At 38.7% G+C, this 17,429-nt stretch overlaps 1 long non-coding RNA gene across 1 annotated transcript in view; it reads left to right on the top strand.

Annotated features, from left to right (window-relative positions):
* The first annotated feature begins 8,829 nt into the window (after positions 1 to 8,829).
* The window catches only part of LOC108447382, a 17,929-nt gene continuing 9,329 nt past the window's right edge, over positions 8,830 to 17,429 (top strand). Inside the window, exons 1-3 of the long non-coding RNA XR_001862928.1 lie at positions 8,830 to 8,918; positions 9,500 to 9,583; positions 13,454 to 13,581. This is a non-coding gene — a long non-coding RNA (uncharacterized LOC108447382). The remainder of the gene's footprint in view (positions 8,919 to 9,499; positions 9,584 to 13,453; positions 13,582 to 17,429) is intronic.

The raw sequence follows: 17,429 nt of genomic DNA, 5'->3' as shown, positions 1-17,429 counted from the left end.
AAGGAGCTCACACACCCTGCACACTCCTTTTAGGAGTTTTAATGCACATCTTTAGGAGCTCTGTGTGACAACATTATGACAGTGGTGTCTTTGTTGTTACCACAAGCCTGACAATGGTCACAAGAGAACATGTCCTTCATCATTGCCTGTAAAACAGCAATGTTTTATCCATGCTCATAAGTTAAGAGAATAGCGAGTACTCCCTGTGCCTGCAGCTAGGTTGGAAGTATTAGAAGATCCTTCTTACCCGTATTTGTTTCTTGTCTCCTTCCCTTCTGTAGTATTATAGACAAAATTATCCATGAAGACACAACCCACAAGGGTAATATTTGTAATAAACCCTTACTGAGACTTCCTCTGCACTGTCTTCAAAAAAACCCAAAAAATTACAAATACAGAAATTCCTTGCATACTGAGCTACCTGCTCTGTCTTTATTTTTGTTCATCTAAGCTTTAAACAGCCTCAGTTTACGATTCTGAGATCTCTAATTACAGATACATCTCATTACTTCTTGACTGGCAACATTTTCTTCAGCTAAATCCAAAAACATTGACCAGAAAAGCCTCACTCCTCTAGCAGACTGAATATTGCTCACTTATTTGGAAGCTTTTGCCTGGGGCTCCTGAGGGTGTGAGCATTGTACCCAGTTGAGCTATTAAATGACCTGCATTTCCCAAAAGAACGTGAAAGGTATTTATGATATTTGACTTATGCACTCGCACGTGTACAACTGCATGTTTTTGTTAACTAGAGCCATGAGTTTCTCCTTTGTTGCTATCCTTCTGTCATACCTACTGCACTACTGCCACTCCGTGCTGAGGTCTTTGATACAAAGCATCTTTCTACTTTTAGCTTTATTGATGTGTATTTATTTATTTTAGATAGAGTTTGTGCTAGAACACATACACACATATGAAATAAATAGGTGCACTTTAAAGAAGCTTAAAGAACAAAATCCAAATGTCATGAATTAATCTGCATATTGTGAAAACAGGCAGTAATTCAAACTGAAAAGATGACCGTAGAAATCTTTGTAAAATGCTTTTTTCTTTCCTAGGAAGATATGAAAAAGAAGATATACATTTATGGGAATATTTCTTAGTAAGGGTAATAATATAACAAGGGGGGAAAAAGAAGGATCAGTGATTCATTAGAAACTATTTTTCATTCTTCTGAAATATGAAAAGAGAAAATGAAAGAAAACACAGTAAAATCTCATTTACTCCAGAGAAGCATAGACTTGTCAAGAATATTATCATCAGGATTTGAATTTTCTTCCACAGTTAACAGGATTTCTTTTTGGCTAAAAAAGAATTTCAAAGCATCATTAAAATAAAACACCATCCTATTGAAAAAAAATACCAAAAAAAAAAAAAAAACACCAAAAAAAACCCAACCAACAACAAAATAACAAAACTTAATTCTTCTAGAATGATTTTGACAATTAGAAAACATTTCTAGAGGGCAAGGTCAGCAGCTTCCTTGTTTATTTTGCCTAGTCTAAAGGAGGAAAGAGTAAAATAAGTATACATCATGATGCTTTAGTAGTAATGAATTGTTATTATTTAATTTTCTCATGTTTAAAGAGTTCTCACTGTAAGAATATCTTTAACTAGGAGTAAACACTCTGGAAGATTATGAGGCAGATATCTATTTTGCACACTTTGAGCAGATGGCAAAGATTCAAAAAGTTTTGCTTAGTATTCATTTTTGATGTTTCACTTAATTCTGAAATAAGATCACCCTTTTTCAGATCTCAGAAACTACAACTAAAAATGTTGAGAAGGACAGAAGAAAAAGATGATTTTGTGAGTAACCTTCCAAAATAAAAATATGAGGGCTTTCCTAATGAAATCTTTTCTCCTGGAAACCATCATGGTAGGGATAGCTGAGTAACACAGTATTAACCCAACAGTACGAATTTCCAATGGCTGGTTTCTCTCAGGATTGAGCAACTTATGCAAAGTGATGAACTGTGGGGAAAAATGTGGTTGGGTAAAATACCAAGTATAATGCCAGTAATTTCACAGCATTTTTTTAGGGTTTAGTTGGTTATAAACAGTTCTTATTCAGCACAGTGTCTAATGGAAGATTATTTTGAACAGGAGCCAAATTTGGAACTTTTTATTAAAAATGTCTAAATGGGATATTTGACCACTTAAAAAGTCTTTGTGTCTAAGACTTTTGAATCAGAAAGTTGTTCAAAACAACTTTTTTCCTACACGCAGTTCCACTTCAAACAAATTGACATATTCTAATGAAAAAATTATTGTTAAAGATGGTTTCTGAATGCAGAATTTCTTTAAGTCAAGAAATACAAGTTACTTCAGACACTGCCGTAGGGTTTTAACCTTGTTTCTTGAAGAGATCTTGATGAGACAGCCACTTCCAGTGTTTACAAGGCTGCAGTATGACTTATTTATCTTTCATTCCTATTTAAGGGTCATGTTGTGACCTGCAAGCAGGACTCTTAATGGACATCGATAGAGGATTTGTTCTAGCACTTGTGTTGCCTTCAGTGCGGATGGCAGTGGTTACTACTGTTATCTGCACAAACCTATGATGGGCCACTTGCACTGACTGATAGCAAGCAGTTTCCCACCTTGATCTTGGATCCAGCACCTGGTTAGATGTTAGGGCAGCATTGTAGAATGAAAGCTTTCCTCAAATGGACAAACTTTTTGAGGATGCTGAACACTGTCACAGGTGTTAGGTCACTTGAGTAAATATTCTGCGGTCTCCAACAGTGATGTCAGAGCATGTAACAGTCTCAGCATCTTCAGTCTTTCCTCTCTATAATGTTATTGTTGTGGGTATTGCATCTGTTAGACCTTTGGAGTATAGTTAGATCAAGAATAAGACATGGCTGGAGCAGATGCTGAACAACTGGGGAGAAAAAAAAAGGGTTTCTATGCCGTGAAATGTTGGAATTGGGTTTTCTTAATCCCTCTGAGAAGTACCTTTCTTTGAGTAACAGCTCTGACTAGAAAATATGTAAAGTACTGCATGATCAAGATGTGGGCAATGTTAGAAGCACATATGAATGTGTATATATTATTTATACATGTAGAATTAGGTGTTCTAAAGAAATATTTTGTATTTCAAAGACACCATCATTGGTTAATATCCTGAAAAATTAAATTGTGCAATTATTAAGGCAGAATATACTTCTCATCCTACCCACCAAAACAGTCAGCCAGTGGGACTTTATTTATCACTGTTGCAGAGTCTATTCAATCAGTTCCCATATCCCCCTTTCCCCACTGCCTCACCTGTCACTTCCACCTAGCAGGCACACAGCTCTGCACACACACACACAGAGAAACTCAGCATTTTCTGCAATCAACCAAATAGCCTGAAGTGAAAGACAAACATGATGCCCGAAGCAATATTGCTTGATTAACAATGAATAGTTCTTTAAAGTGATCACATGAACTTTAATCTGAAAGATTGCTTTGAATTGTTAAGGATGGAATCTGTTGCTATGAGAGTTGTCAAACAACTGTGGTGAATTTAATGTGTAATAGATGATAACCTTTGTCGGTTTTAATATTGAATTCCATGTTACTGATCCTAGTAAATAATCCTTACCTTCCCCTAGTGAATACCTGCTACATCCCAAAGCTCTACGCAGTACGCAAAGACTTTTTAGTAGAGCGTTTTTCATGTAAAGCACACATACTGTATAGATCTGACCTCATCACTGGTTGCCTCAGGCTATCTCCTGTATACCGTCTGTTTTCTTGATTTTCTCCTGAGGTTGTCATTATCTAAGGTTTGTAAATATTTCAGAAATTTGAGACTTGTACAGCAATTGAAAATGCCATATTGCTGTTATACTGAACCTTCAGTAGCATTCAGACATTCATTTTTCTCTATTTTATCTATTTTAGTTCTGGATGATACAAATTCTACAATGCATGATTTAGCTGTAATTGAATTTGGAATTTATTTACAGTCATTTTAACCAAAAGTATACAGATAAGCATAATTTTGATCTCAGTTAACAAAGAAACAATATAGGTTTTTACCTTATATTGTGCTATTTTCTATTTGTCAAGGTGCTATATAGATTTTATGGATATTTTATGCAAGTTTATGCATGAAACTAAGCTGTTTGTAGAAACTGCTGACCTCTCCATTGAAGGGAAAAAAACCACAAAACAAAACCTGAAAACCCTTTTGTCGTTTAAAAACCCGTAGGAATGTAGTATGTATCATAAAGGACACATGTACTTGAAACAGATTAAAAGAAGTACAGAACTGGTTCCTTCCCAGAATCTTAGTATAGATGAATTTCTTTGTATTAAAGCAGCCTTCATTTAGTGAATGTTTTTGCTTTCATGTAATTATGTACATATACTTAGCAAAGTATCTTGTATAAAGCAGAAAGCTACAGAAGCCCTTTAAAATCAGCTTTGAAAATCATGTGTGGCATGAATTTTGGCAGCATTATCATCACATTCATTTTTGGAAGTATACTCCAATTTTTATATCAGCTCCTGTATTGTAGCAATAATTTACTCTGATATTAATGTTAGTATCCAATTTTCACATCAGATCCTTTATCCCAGTATAATCTACTGCAATATCACATTGCCAGCCATACCTACCTACATTGTTCTACTTTTGTAGTTGCCTTCAATACACTTCTTTTTAACATTCGTTATGTTAAGACTGTGATGATACACCACCAAATGGGATAGAGAGAAGAATGTGCATAGTGTAAAAAAGATCTATTGTGATGATAGGGAGGCTTAAGAGTGTTGATGGAATCTTAAGATCCTGCTAAATTTTTTTATAATTTTTTAATTAACTCATTTATACTAGGATCAGAAAGTTCTTTTGCTCTGCACTAATACAAGCTTTACAGATAATGGGGAATTCCTTGAAATTTTGCTTAGCATGTTCTTACATTGAGTCATGTGGATTTCTATACTTTATATGAAACATTCGAAGTGGAGACAATAATTTGTAAATGACATGAGAAAAAGAAATCACGGTATATTTTCTTTTCAAAATATTTAGTGTCTACAATTCATCTGTGAACCAAGTAAATCACGGCTTCTTCAAGTGCAAGGATCGAAACCAATTACCATTAGTGACCATCGGGTGCAGCCGATCCTTTCTGTCCTGTTGCCTGAATCTCAATGATCTCCCAAGTGTGCCCATGCAATTTAACAGGAAGATCAATACACCACGGCAGTTAGCAGCAGCTCTCTTGAAGTGCTTCACAAAACATGCTACATTTCTCTACCGAATAAATGTCAAAACATTCCAACAGCTACAATTCTTGGGAGAAATTGTTCTTGTGAAACATTATTGACATACTTTAACCCACATTTCCCGCTGCTCTCCAGCTTCCTACAGGCCAGTCAATTCTGATTTGGCAAGGGCCACATCGACACATGTCCCCTGTTGACTTTGTCTGTAGGCATGAAAGATATCACGATGCAATGCAGAAGTCCTGAGTGTCGGGGGTCAGTGGTCCAGCTCTGACCCAAGGTCAAGGTGACAACAACCTGTCTCCTGGGACTTGTCTTCATCTCTAATATGGCCTTGGAAGCAATCAATATCATTACAGAGCTTACTTTTCTAACAGAGAGTGCCACCTGATCTAAGCATTTCAAGACGATGACTTGCAAGCCTTGCTGCTTGAAAATGTCTTCATTTTCCCACTATACTGCAAAACATCTGTGTTAGGTCTGGCATTGGTTTTTTTTTTCATTTATTTAATTTGATAAATGAAATTGATTCTTTTCACTTTTTAATGGATTTCTGCATCATGGACTTTCTTGATATTTTCTTCTATTTTCTGGAGGTATTATAGGTAGCTCAGTACTTTCTCCCAGCATCCAATCCCTATATCTTTTTTTTCTTTTTTTTTTGCTATTATTTTGCCCTCCTATTTTTGTCCCTATTGTCTATTAGCAACCATTTTCTTCTTTATTTCTTTCTAGCTTTCAGGAAAGGAAATCTCAGTGCTGCATCTATATGGTAGATTTACACACACACACACACACACACACACATAAAACCCATCTTCAAATATATTCTTGAAAATATAAATTAAATGCAACATCCTTACCAATTTTGTCAGGTCATAGAGGGTTAGTGCATTGTAAGAAGTAATTATGCACATGAACAACCTGATAACCACCGAGACAGACACTTTTATCACCTGTTTACAAGAGCTATGGTAATTTCCAATACCGCAAAATGTTGCTTTCTTCAGAAATCTCAACCATGATGACTCAGTACAAAATTCTGTATAGTTAAGGAGGTTTTTACCTCTTTTAATGTGTTTTTTTCTTTCCCCTAGGGAATGAAAAAGTCCCCAACAAACACAGGTGTTAAACTAAAGCAAAATATGGCAAACTTAAGTATTTTTAAAGAACTGTTTCTATTAATTGAGCAGTGGTAGAAAACACTATCAAAATTGACAATAACTTACAACCAAAGCATTAGAGGAGGAATAGAACCTACCTATATTGTATCATTAAAATTACTCAGTTTTCTCATCACACACAAAATTGGGCTTCAGATTCCCTGCACAATGGACAACTGAAAGTGAAACCTGAAAGCAAATATTTAATTCAAGAAGATCAAGGTATCCTTACATCATGCTGCTATGGAGACCTTTTGTGTCCTACATAGACTGGTAGATAAAATCAAAACCAAACAAAGTAAAACAAAATCCAAAGCCATAAATATTGCTTTGGATGTGACTCACAGCAGTCTAATATGTCTGTAATGTACCTAGCATACTTTTGAGGTCCTTCAAAACAACAGCATTTTCAAAGAGAGAGAAAGAGGTTTTTTTTAGTCTAAAGGTTACATGCATAAACTTCACTCTAGGTTTTATGTATACTAAATGAACCCTGGTATCCAACTCGGTGGATAATTCCCTTTTAGAAAATGCAGATCAACTGCTCATCAACTGTTCCTAGCCGCAGAAAGGAGTTAAGGCAGGAACTGGAAGGATGGGCTTCCCCATCTTCCCTCGTCTCTTTCCTTCTGTTTATCCTTTTGCACCCAATTCTCTCCTTGGATTTATGAGGCTGATGAGGCAGTTTCATTCAAGATGCAGTTGAAAGACTACATTCCCGATTTACACCCTTTAAAGAAGAAGGGAATCAGGCTCTCTCTCTCTCCTCACAGCAGTTCACAAGGATGTTACAGTCTCCAAGTCCCCCTGTTGCTGTTTGAGGACGTTCAAGAGAAACAAAAGGGCTGGCGGGATCTTAGGTGACTGTGTATGAAAGCTGGCACAAGACACCCCTGAAGCTGAGCATATACCTGTAGAGAAAAAGTGGAAAATCTCTCACTCCTGTTCAAGAGTTCCTGAAAATCTACCTCAAGCCTGTGCTTACAATTTAGCATACAAGCACTAGCTAGATATTAGGGGCTCCAGCTAATAATTACCCCAGCTATCAGTGTCTCCTCTTCCCACACAGGCCTTCAGTGCCTCCTATACACGGATTGGTGGCCAGCACATTCTCGCAGCTCATTCTCAACATTGTAAAATGGCAAAATGACCCTCTTTTTACCTGTCAGGCAGTGATCTTCTACACATGAGGCAGTATAGAAAGGAGAAGAGAAGTAACTATCCTCAGAGAAGTAACAGGAATCACTAAACTAGTGTGTTCTATTTAAACAGTGGTGTTGCACGGAAGAGGCTGCAAAGGCAGTTTTTCCTTAGATCAGAGCACTTGTGGGCTCCCTTTACCTAGCTCAGTCGTTCTTCAGTGCTTCTTTGGAGGCATCCAGCAGTGGAAGGGCTGTATCAAACTTCTGCAGCATTGCTGCACATTGCTGGACATTGCTTCAACCTCAGCCTCTTGGAGCTCTGACTAGTCTCCATCAAACCAGACAGCACAACTGCAATGGCACTTCCTCTGCACAAAGTGATAGCTACTAGTGGAGGAACATGATAAGGCCTTAACCTTACTTTAGGCTTCTTTACCAAGATGCAACTGCCTAAAAAAAGTCCAGTAGTATGAAAATCTGACTCTTTCTTTTCCCTGCTTACACTCTGAATTTTCAAAAGCTGTCTAGAATAATTTTTTTTGCATTTTCATTCCTGCACAAATGCTATAACATATAATTGGTAAGGTATGTTACAGACTTCTTTCTCTTCTCTGAAGTCAGGGCAGCTGCTCTCCTTATCCTTCATATCTATTCTTCTTCATATCTATATCTATTGACCAAGGAGACTACACAGATCTGTCAGGACAGATATTGCCAACCCAGGTGAAAAAAAAAACCACCAAAACCCAATCAATTTTGTGAAAGAGAATTACAAGTTTTCTTCGTTCCTTCCCAATTTCAGATGAAATAAATTTTTCTTTCTATTGAAAGAAAATGCAGGATATTTCTGTTTGGGAACAACAATATATCTTTAATAGGGAATTTTTAGTGGATTCAAGTACAATTGTAGGACATATATAAGGAGACTCCAGTGTTCAGTAAAATCAGGAGGAAGAAGAAGATTTATGTTGCTAAAGAAATCTGGACGGTCAAGTAGATTTGTCTGTAATATCAGTTCTATGTCATGAGGAGAAACTTTTTGAGAGGTAGAAAAAGGTAACAGTGGAAAGTCTGAAAAAATGAAACTGCTTAATAGAGACCTCTTACTTTTTTCAACGTCACATTTGTGGCTGACATAGAAATAAGGTATTTTATGTTGCATCTTGGACTACAATGTGGTGAGGGGATCCTTGCATTCTCTCCACATGCTGTCGCATAACAAAAAGAGCAAAATATATGCAGATATGAGAGCTCAGTATTTTTTAAAATATATATACGTATTTCAATTGCAGGGGCTAAACAAAATGTTACAAACATTCTCAGTGCAAACATCCTCTCCTTCTCCTCTGCCTTGGAGAACTGCAGGAAGATAGTGAATTCATCTGTGGTAAGGAACCGACATCTTTTTCAGCATTAGTTGGTAGAAAGATATCATCTGTTTTAGCATTCTTGTCATATATTTCACTCTCAAGTCTAGTTGGGAATGTGTCTTCTTATTAGGACTATCATCATTTGTATTTTAAGTCTAAAGTAGTTTAGTTTTAGAATCTAAGAAGTTACTGAGACATCCCGAGCTAAGCTCCATTAAACTCTTTGACCAGGAGGAGCCATTAGTGCAGCAGGAAGAACATTATTGTGCCAGCACACAGTGTGAGTACAAATCCTCTTCCGCCTCTGTCTGCCAGCTTCCCTCCCCTTAAAGTATTATGCTTTATATGAAAAAGCAGAGAACTATGTGAGGCCCTAATGGATTATCAAATGAAATATGATCACCAATGGTTATGTATTATAGTTAATGTTTCATTAGTTGTAGTAAGAGCAGACAAAAAGGTTGGCTTTACTCTGTAAAAGGTTGGCTTTTTTCTGACTTCAGCTCAGTTCTGCAGAAATTCATTGTTAAATTATTTACCTCCTTAATTTTCAGTGTCAAGTTGTTTTTCTCTTTCTATGTTCTCTTGTCTTTTACAGCCCCCTCTATCTTCATCATAGAAACAGAATTTTTATGGGAGCCGTTGGATGGAAGATGGAATGAATGAAATGGTTCATGAGAAGGTAATTGCTGTCCGATAGTGGGTGACATAGAACAGAATGACCCTGATGTCATGAATCTTGCTTAGGAAAGGAAATGGTGTTTACCTGTGATTTTACTGTGATGTCAGTCAAGGGCTCTATCACCCTTTCTGAGGACCAAGTGTGAAAGCTTATTTTAGGTGCTCTCTTTCTTATTATAAATCCTTATTGTAGAATAGAGGATTTTGGTTTATTCCATAGCTGAAGTGAACACCACAGCGTTTTGTGTTGGCTGCTTACCCAAACACCTACCTTTCGTATCCACCTTTTGCAATTCACATTATTTCTCCTGACAGCACTAGCCAGTTCCATACTTTTGGGGAAAAAAATGCAGACTTCACCATTCAGATCAAACGTACATCCATTCTAAGGGACAGGTATGACACTTCTTAGTTTGGTGATTCCCTGCAGGAAAGACCAACATCTGCAACTTAATGATTCCTAAGGTTAATGTGTTTGCATTCACAGTTTACAGCCTGAAAATGGGACAATTCTGTCCTAATGACACCGAGAGGTGTTTGCACTCACATAATCTACTCAAGCAGAATATTCCTCAGGAAATCATCAAACTTCATAGAATCACAGATTCATACAATGGTTTGGGTTGGAAGGGACCTTAAAGATGGCCTAGTTCCAAGCTTCATGCCATGGGCAGGGACACCTTCCACTGGACCAGATTACTCAGAGTGCCATGCAACCTGGCCTTGAACGCTGCCAGGAATGGGGGACACACACTTTCTCTGGGCAACCTGTTCCAGTGTCTCACCATCCTCACTGCAAAGAATTTCTTCCTTGTACCTAAACCTCCTCTCTTTTAGTTTACAGCCATTGTTTTTTGTCCTATCACTATGTAACCTTCAAAAAGAACCTCCCCAGCTCTCTTCTAGTCCCCTTTAGGTACTGGAAGATGCTGTAAGCTCTCCCTGAAGCCTGGTCTTCTCCAGGCTGAACAGGAGAAGTTCTCCAGCCCTCTGATCATCTTACTGGCCTCCTCGTGTCTCAGTCCAGCAGCTCCTTCTTATGTTGGGTGCCCCAGAGATGGAATCCAGGTGGAGTTTCTCATATTTCTTCTCTACCCTGTTTTACAATGGCATTATACAATTATTTCAGCTGTGCTGTTGAGGCTTTATTACTGGTGCAAAATAGATTTCAGTTACAGGAATTTTATTCTGTGACCTCAAGTAAGGCTGAGGCCTGATTTTAGTGTAATCTTCTCTAACACCACTACCAGCAGGTGTTTCGCATTCTGTAAAGCGAAGAAGCCACAGAGAAGCTCAAGAAAAGTAATTTGCACTCTGTCCTGGAAACCTCTGGCTCTAATCAGGTCCAGAGCATTGGGAACTTTGTTTATTTGTGCTTGGCAATTTCTTATAAACTTATTTTTGAAGTCAGCAGTTGTGCTTCTCTATAAAATGCAGAATTTCAGAATTTGAGACTTATCACCTGCAAGCTCAATAGTGGTCTGGCCTTTGAAATATCACCTTGTTCTGGATACTAAAATTTAATACTTTACTTCAATCACAAGGGACATTGGCCCATGATGTTGTCAAGACCCATGATATAACAGATGCAGAAAGGCTGACAACAGAACAGCATGTTGCTTATAAAATCAAGCAAAGCACTTTTCTGTTTGAAAAGAACTAAGACAGCAGGTTTTTCTCCTCTTCTCTTTTAACAGTTTTCAAAGCATACTTGAATACTGTTTGAGTAATTGCATAACTTTGTAAATACATAGCTTTCTTTGCAGTGAAATACCCTCTAGAAATGCTTTCCCTGTCATTTTTCCTCAAATAAATCTTAATTTCAAGTGTTTGAAGATTTTTTTAGAGCATCCAACAGTTCAACACTGAGCAGTAGGTAGAATAACAGGTGGGTAAATTGATATTTAACAAATGATTATTTGAAGCAATTGTCCAGTGTAATGCTCTTTTCAGTATCTCCTTTTATATAGTAATGATCTTGGTTACCAAAGACTGAGTGCATTTCAGCATTTTTATGAGCACTTTTCTTAATCCATTCAGTTAGCAATGTTCCACTCCAGTGCTGGTGACAATACAGTTGCTTCAGCAAACAATGAGGTCAGAGACACTTGCTACTGACCTCAGCAAAAAAATCAGATAATCAATTGAAAGGAGAAAAACTCAGTTCTATACTCATCACCATAGTATTTAACCGTCATATATAAAATGAGAGTCACACCAATTAGCTTTGTCTATTATCTCTCTCCCCTCATCCTAAAGACCAAATTTCCCTGATCTCCTTCAGGTGCACTATTCCCTGTGGGCTAAATCCTTCATGTTCAGTCTGAGAGAGTCACTCCATATTGTCCTGAGCATGAGGCAAACTTTATTTAACAATTGTGTTTACCAAATAGAGATATCCAAGAATAATCCACAATCTGTGCATAGTTTTGGGTTCTTAACCACATACTCACAGGGAAATGATGCCAGTCCCTTAGTCAAGCTGTGAGCTGCACTGAGAATGGAGAAAGGAGACCTAATTTTTTGAGATCCTAGGTTTCTAAGTAGGAACCCCTGTGCAGCTCCAAATATGCAGTTCATGGGTTTCTGCTCCAACTCTTAATTACAGAATTAACAAATTATAGACTCATTTAGGTTTGAAAACACCTCTAAGATCATGGAGTCTAACCACTAATGAAGAAACACAGCTCAAAAAAATGTCATGGGGAATGGGCAGAATTAAAACCTCCTGGTCTGAGACAAGTTGTCCTTTCCCAGTAAATTTTTCCTGACCCTGACAAAATTGTCGATGAACTAACCAGCAGACTAGCCAACTTCTTCTGCTCAGCACACACACAGCTTCTAGATTTTAGTGAGCTCCCATTTGTGCTGGATTATAAACCCAGATAAGAGGACTAAAAAGAAGGTCAAGCAACTTGCCTGCAGTCACACAGCAAGTAAGTGGCTTAACTTCTATCTGATGACAATTAAATGGGCACTGAAAATACAAGAAATTCAGACAGCTGAAAAATAACATAAATGCTTGAAAGTACAAAAAAGGACTGCTAAGGAACCTAAACAGTTTTTGCTTTGCCCCTGAGATACTAACCATTTCCAGTTTCAGTTCCTTGTTCTTTTATACCTAAGTCACAAATGGTATTATTTTCAGATCAGGGTCTTTTTCTCAGGCCTTTCATAAGTCTGCAATCTCTGGCTATAGAAACCGGAAATCTGAAGGGACAGGTACGCATGTACAAACCACATGTGGAGTGCTGAAAATGTGCATGGGATATTGTATTTTTGATCTCTTTAATGCTTATGTATGTGTATTGATGTGTGTGATACTTCATCAACATGCTCACCTTTGCTGTTTTCTAGTAAGTGCTATAATTTAATGATGTGGTTTTAGGGGTTAGGAAACTTGTGTATCTAAGTACACTAACTCTGTGTTTAATGACACTTGTATAAATGGTAGCACCTGGAGTCTTCGCCTCAGTTTCAGCAAGGTACTTAAGCACATGCCTGGCTTAAAGCAAGCAAGCAGTCCCATTGAAGTTAATTAGACTTCCCTTGTACTTAAAGTTAGGCATGTGCTTAAGTACCTTGCTGCATTAAGACCTTAATGAAGATTGGGGTATAACTGCCTTTGTTGCAGTGTGTGTAATGTGAGTCATTTAGTGCATTCAGTGTGGAGCTGGGAGTACAGTAAAGCAAAGCTGAGTGAGTACAAACACAGAAAGGTTAGGATACAGTTTTGTAGCTGTTGTGGTCACTGCTCAGACTCAGCTGCTTATTTCAGGTAATGGTGTCTCCCAAGGGCTTGTTTTCTAATTATTTTTTTTTCCCCCTGCAGCTGGCAGGACTCACATGAAGTGTCTCTGTTGTGTTTTAGGGGTTTTAGGTACCAATATTGATGGAGAGATATTGATTTCAAGAAGTTCTCCTGGCTGGTTTAAGGACGCACAAGTGTTAACATCTTTTCCCTGGGGGGACTGGATCTGAGGCCTTCTGAAGTCAATGGTAAGGCTCTCATCAGCTTTAATGGGCTTCGGATAAGGTCTTTAGGAGGTGAGAGAATTTCTTTGAGATCTGTGTTTTGTATCTCAGCCAGAAGTCAGCATAGCACAGCTTCTGCTAGGGAAGCTAGCTGGATGAGCATGGGGGCGGGGAAGAGGGTGAAAGTACACCTTGTACTGAGCAGTGGCTTCAACTTCCACCACTCATTGCTGTAGCACCTATCCATAAATTCATATGTGGACAATTCTCACTGAAGAAATGACTCAGTCCCAAACTAACTTACGAGAAGTGTGTGGATCACAGCACAAGGTAATACAGCTCCAGGCCAAAGCTGGAAACTTTGCTCTTTGTCATTTACTGCAAAACATACAGAGATACTGACTGCTTTTGTTAAAAGGAATTTTACAGGATACAAGGATAGAAATAGTAAAAGTGAAAGTTAATGCAATAGCAGGTTGTTTATTTTTCTCATTCATATTTCCATACAGCAGTTTCCAAGAGCTTTATAAAGAAGAATCCTGGTGCTAATCCTGCAATTGCTATTGGTTAGAGAAATTAATATCATGCTTTCTATAATCATACTCTTTAACTACTGCTTATTATAGATGTGGTGTAAGGTGGTAGAGTTTATTTCCAAATGAACATAACAAACACACCGTGATATCAATATAAAAGTAACCTGTAAGAAAATTGCACCTGTACAGCCAATTCTCATTGGAAGCATATGAGTGTGGCTTTTGGACACATGGTTTAAAAACTAATTTAAAACAGTCTGGAAGGGAAACAATGCCAATATTTGCTTGAGATGTTTTTAAAAATTCTGTTAATTTTGAGGAGGGTGAGGCTTAAGTATGCCAGGAGATAACATTATGTACAGGTTATGAATGCTGTGACTTGAACAAAGGAAGAGAGGCAGTTTGAAAGCATTAAACATATATAGAGCGGCATACATTAGACCCCATCGGACAGAACCTTTAAGATCCTGAATTTATCAAATGACAACATTCATTTTGTACTATGTAGAAGACAACAAGAAAGTCAGCAACTTCATGTGCTGACATTGCAGTAAAACATGATTTTAATTAGCTCACACAGAGGACACATTGAGGAAAAAGTGACATTTCATTGAGGAATATACTATTAAACACAACCCTCCTTGACCTGCCATTTATCAGGGTGCAACACAAAAGTCACATGACTCATCCTGTCTTTCTCGTTGTCCTTTGAACCCTGGAAATTCATGGTTCATTTGCAGTGACATGGGATCCTCCTGGTTTCTTGACACACACAAGTATCTGCTGCTTCTCTGTACAGTGATGGAGAGCGAGAGGCACAACTCTTTATAGCAGTGGCCAGTTTGAACACCAAAAAAGCTGCATGACAGGCAGTTTAATTCTTGAAATCATCGACTGAGAGGAGTTTGGGAAAAAATGGAATGAAAAAAGAATCTTACTTGAGAGCAGCACCAGATTGTCCTCAAATTAGAAAAATTAACCACAAACAGAATCAAAAAATAAAAATAAACATAGAGCAACTAATTTAGGATTACTGTCATGCCAAAAACGTGTTAGACTTTGGCTGCATGCAAGTCTAAAGTATATCAGTTGCTTTTATTAGAAACACTAATGAAAAAGGTGTGCTGTATTGATAACCCCATTTAGATCTCAGCAATGAAGAAAAGTGAAAATAGAATTTTACCTTTTTTTCTATGTACTTAACAGCTGCTAGACCCAACACCAAAAAAAAAAAAAAAATCAGGAGTCAAATATATCCATGACAGTCTGCTTTCTGTATTTCTTCAATCTCATTAATGCCCCTGGAGGGAAATTTCTGTGGTTAAAGTTCAGGAATGGAACTCAGGGGCTTGTCCAGTCCCAAATTCTGCCAGATTCGCCTTCTGAATCTGAGCAAGTTAGTGACCTATTAGTTCAGTATCTATAAAGTGGGGATAATAACTTTTGTATCACAAAGAGGGGTTGTGAGGGTAAGTCTGCTAATACCTCTAAGATGCTTAGATATGAGGGTGATGAGTGCCATAGAAAATCCTATAAATAAATAAAATAAACTGTGAGAGCCTGAGGCACTGGAAGCTGCTGCCAAGGCTGTGCATTTCCACACTCCCCTTACTGCGGGAGATGTGGCTCAGAGCCAATATGCAGTCTGAGAGCAGCTCCTGCATTACTGGAGTGTGTGTTGTTTGTTTATTTGGTTTTCACAAAGGGTACCCACTACATAACCAAGGTAACCACAGTCTGTTTAAAATGGGCTGGTGCTGTGATGTGGTGAATCTGCTATGCCTAGTTTTTGTTGCTGTCTGCTTTTTTCTTTCTTTTTTTGAGTGACAAATATATTTCCTAAAACCCTTCAGGCCTCTTTTATTGGTGTGGGTGGTTCAAATGCTCTTATTTATTTTGGGATTTCTGTTTGTTTGTTTGCCTGTCAGGCTGTGCTGGCAGCTGGCAGGTCTGAGGGGCTAGCCCTGCCACCCTGCAGGGCTGCTCCAGCCTGTCTGCAGCACAGGGCCCGAGGACAGGGCCAGCAGTGGGAAACGTTTTGCCAGTTTCTTTGGCAGGTTTTTGGGACTAAGGTCCTGGCACCAACGTGGCAGTACAAGCACAGAGAGGGGAGCTCCCACGATGGAGATGATATTTTCTATAGCAGCTAGTAAGGGACCTACTGAACCTTCACTGTTGTTTGGCAGCTTTACCCCCTGAATGCTCCTTGCTAATTGGTGAGTGGACATCATACCACACATACTCTGAGCAGCAAAGAGACTACATACATGCATGGTCTTTGATTTTCTTGGTGTCAGGATTCCCAGCTTGCAACATCCAAGTGACTGTGCAGAGAGGACACGCTGCAGTAAGGAGAACACCATGTTGTTAACACACTTCCAGAGTGGATTAATCTTTCAGGACCAGTTAAACCAGTTCCTGGCACCAACTGGCAAGCAAAAGCCCTTGTGAGAAGGGATAGGGGAGCAGCAGTGCAGTCAGGGCGTTCTCACAGAGTCTCAGTGGAGAGATGAGAGGAAGGGCTACGACATCCAATCCTGTATGCCTGCTGAGGAAATGCTGGCTGTTTGGAGCCAAATACATGCTCAAACAGATCTGGGAGTTTTTGTATAAACTACTGTAAAACCAATATCAATTATGAAACAGGAAAAGAAGAATCAAATATGCTAAGATAGGGCTTTCCTGTAGTCTGATCAGCAGGACCCGTGCTTTGTCCCAGGGGAAGAGACCATCTCAGGAGCTTGCAAAAACACACTCTAGACTAAATCAAGACTAGGAGGAATTAATAAACTAGAGAAGAGAAGAAAAATCTTCCCCCTCAACCTGCCAAAAAAGAAAGGTTTTCCCCAAAAACGCCTTAAAAGACAAATGTTGTTCCCTTCCAGTACTCCTGAGAGGCTGAAGGTTGAAACCAAGTTCTTTGCCCTGAGGTAGTAAAGGGGATGAAATCCAGCAGGAGTGAAAATAAGTGTTGTCTAGATTCTCCAATAAAAAATAATCCATGGTTAAGCTACCACCCCCATGCTGGGGCAGAAAGAGGCTGTCCACAGCAACATCTGGGGCTCAGTGGGCTCCTCTTTGCGTTTCCCTCCACAGCAGATCCTGCTGCTCTGTGACTGATGCCACTTGTCCACCTTGCAACCCAAGAACTGGGAAGACCAGCAGGTCTGACCCCTTGCATTCCATCTCTGAAATCCCAGAAGAGGAATAACTGACTTGGGGAGTCTCTAGCTCGAGGCTTTTCCTCCCTCTTGAAAGACAGGAGAGGACAAGGCAGGAGACAGTTAAAGGGAGAGGAGACAGAAAGGAGCTAAGAGAGAAGGGGAATAGATGTGA

Source organism: Corvus brachyrhynchos, unplaced genomic scaffold, assembly GCF_000691975.1.
Source record: "Corvus brachyrhynchos isolate BGI_N302 unplaced genomic scaffold, ASM69197v1 scaffold83, whole genome shotgun sequence".
NCBI classification, from domain to species: Eukaryota; Metazoa; Chordata; class Aves; order Passeriformes; family Corvidae; genus Corvus; species Corvus brachyrhynchos.
This window is presented reverse-complemented; position numbering and strand designations above follow the sequence as displayed.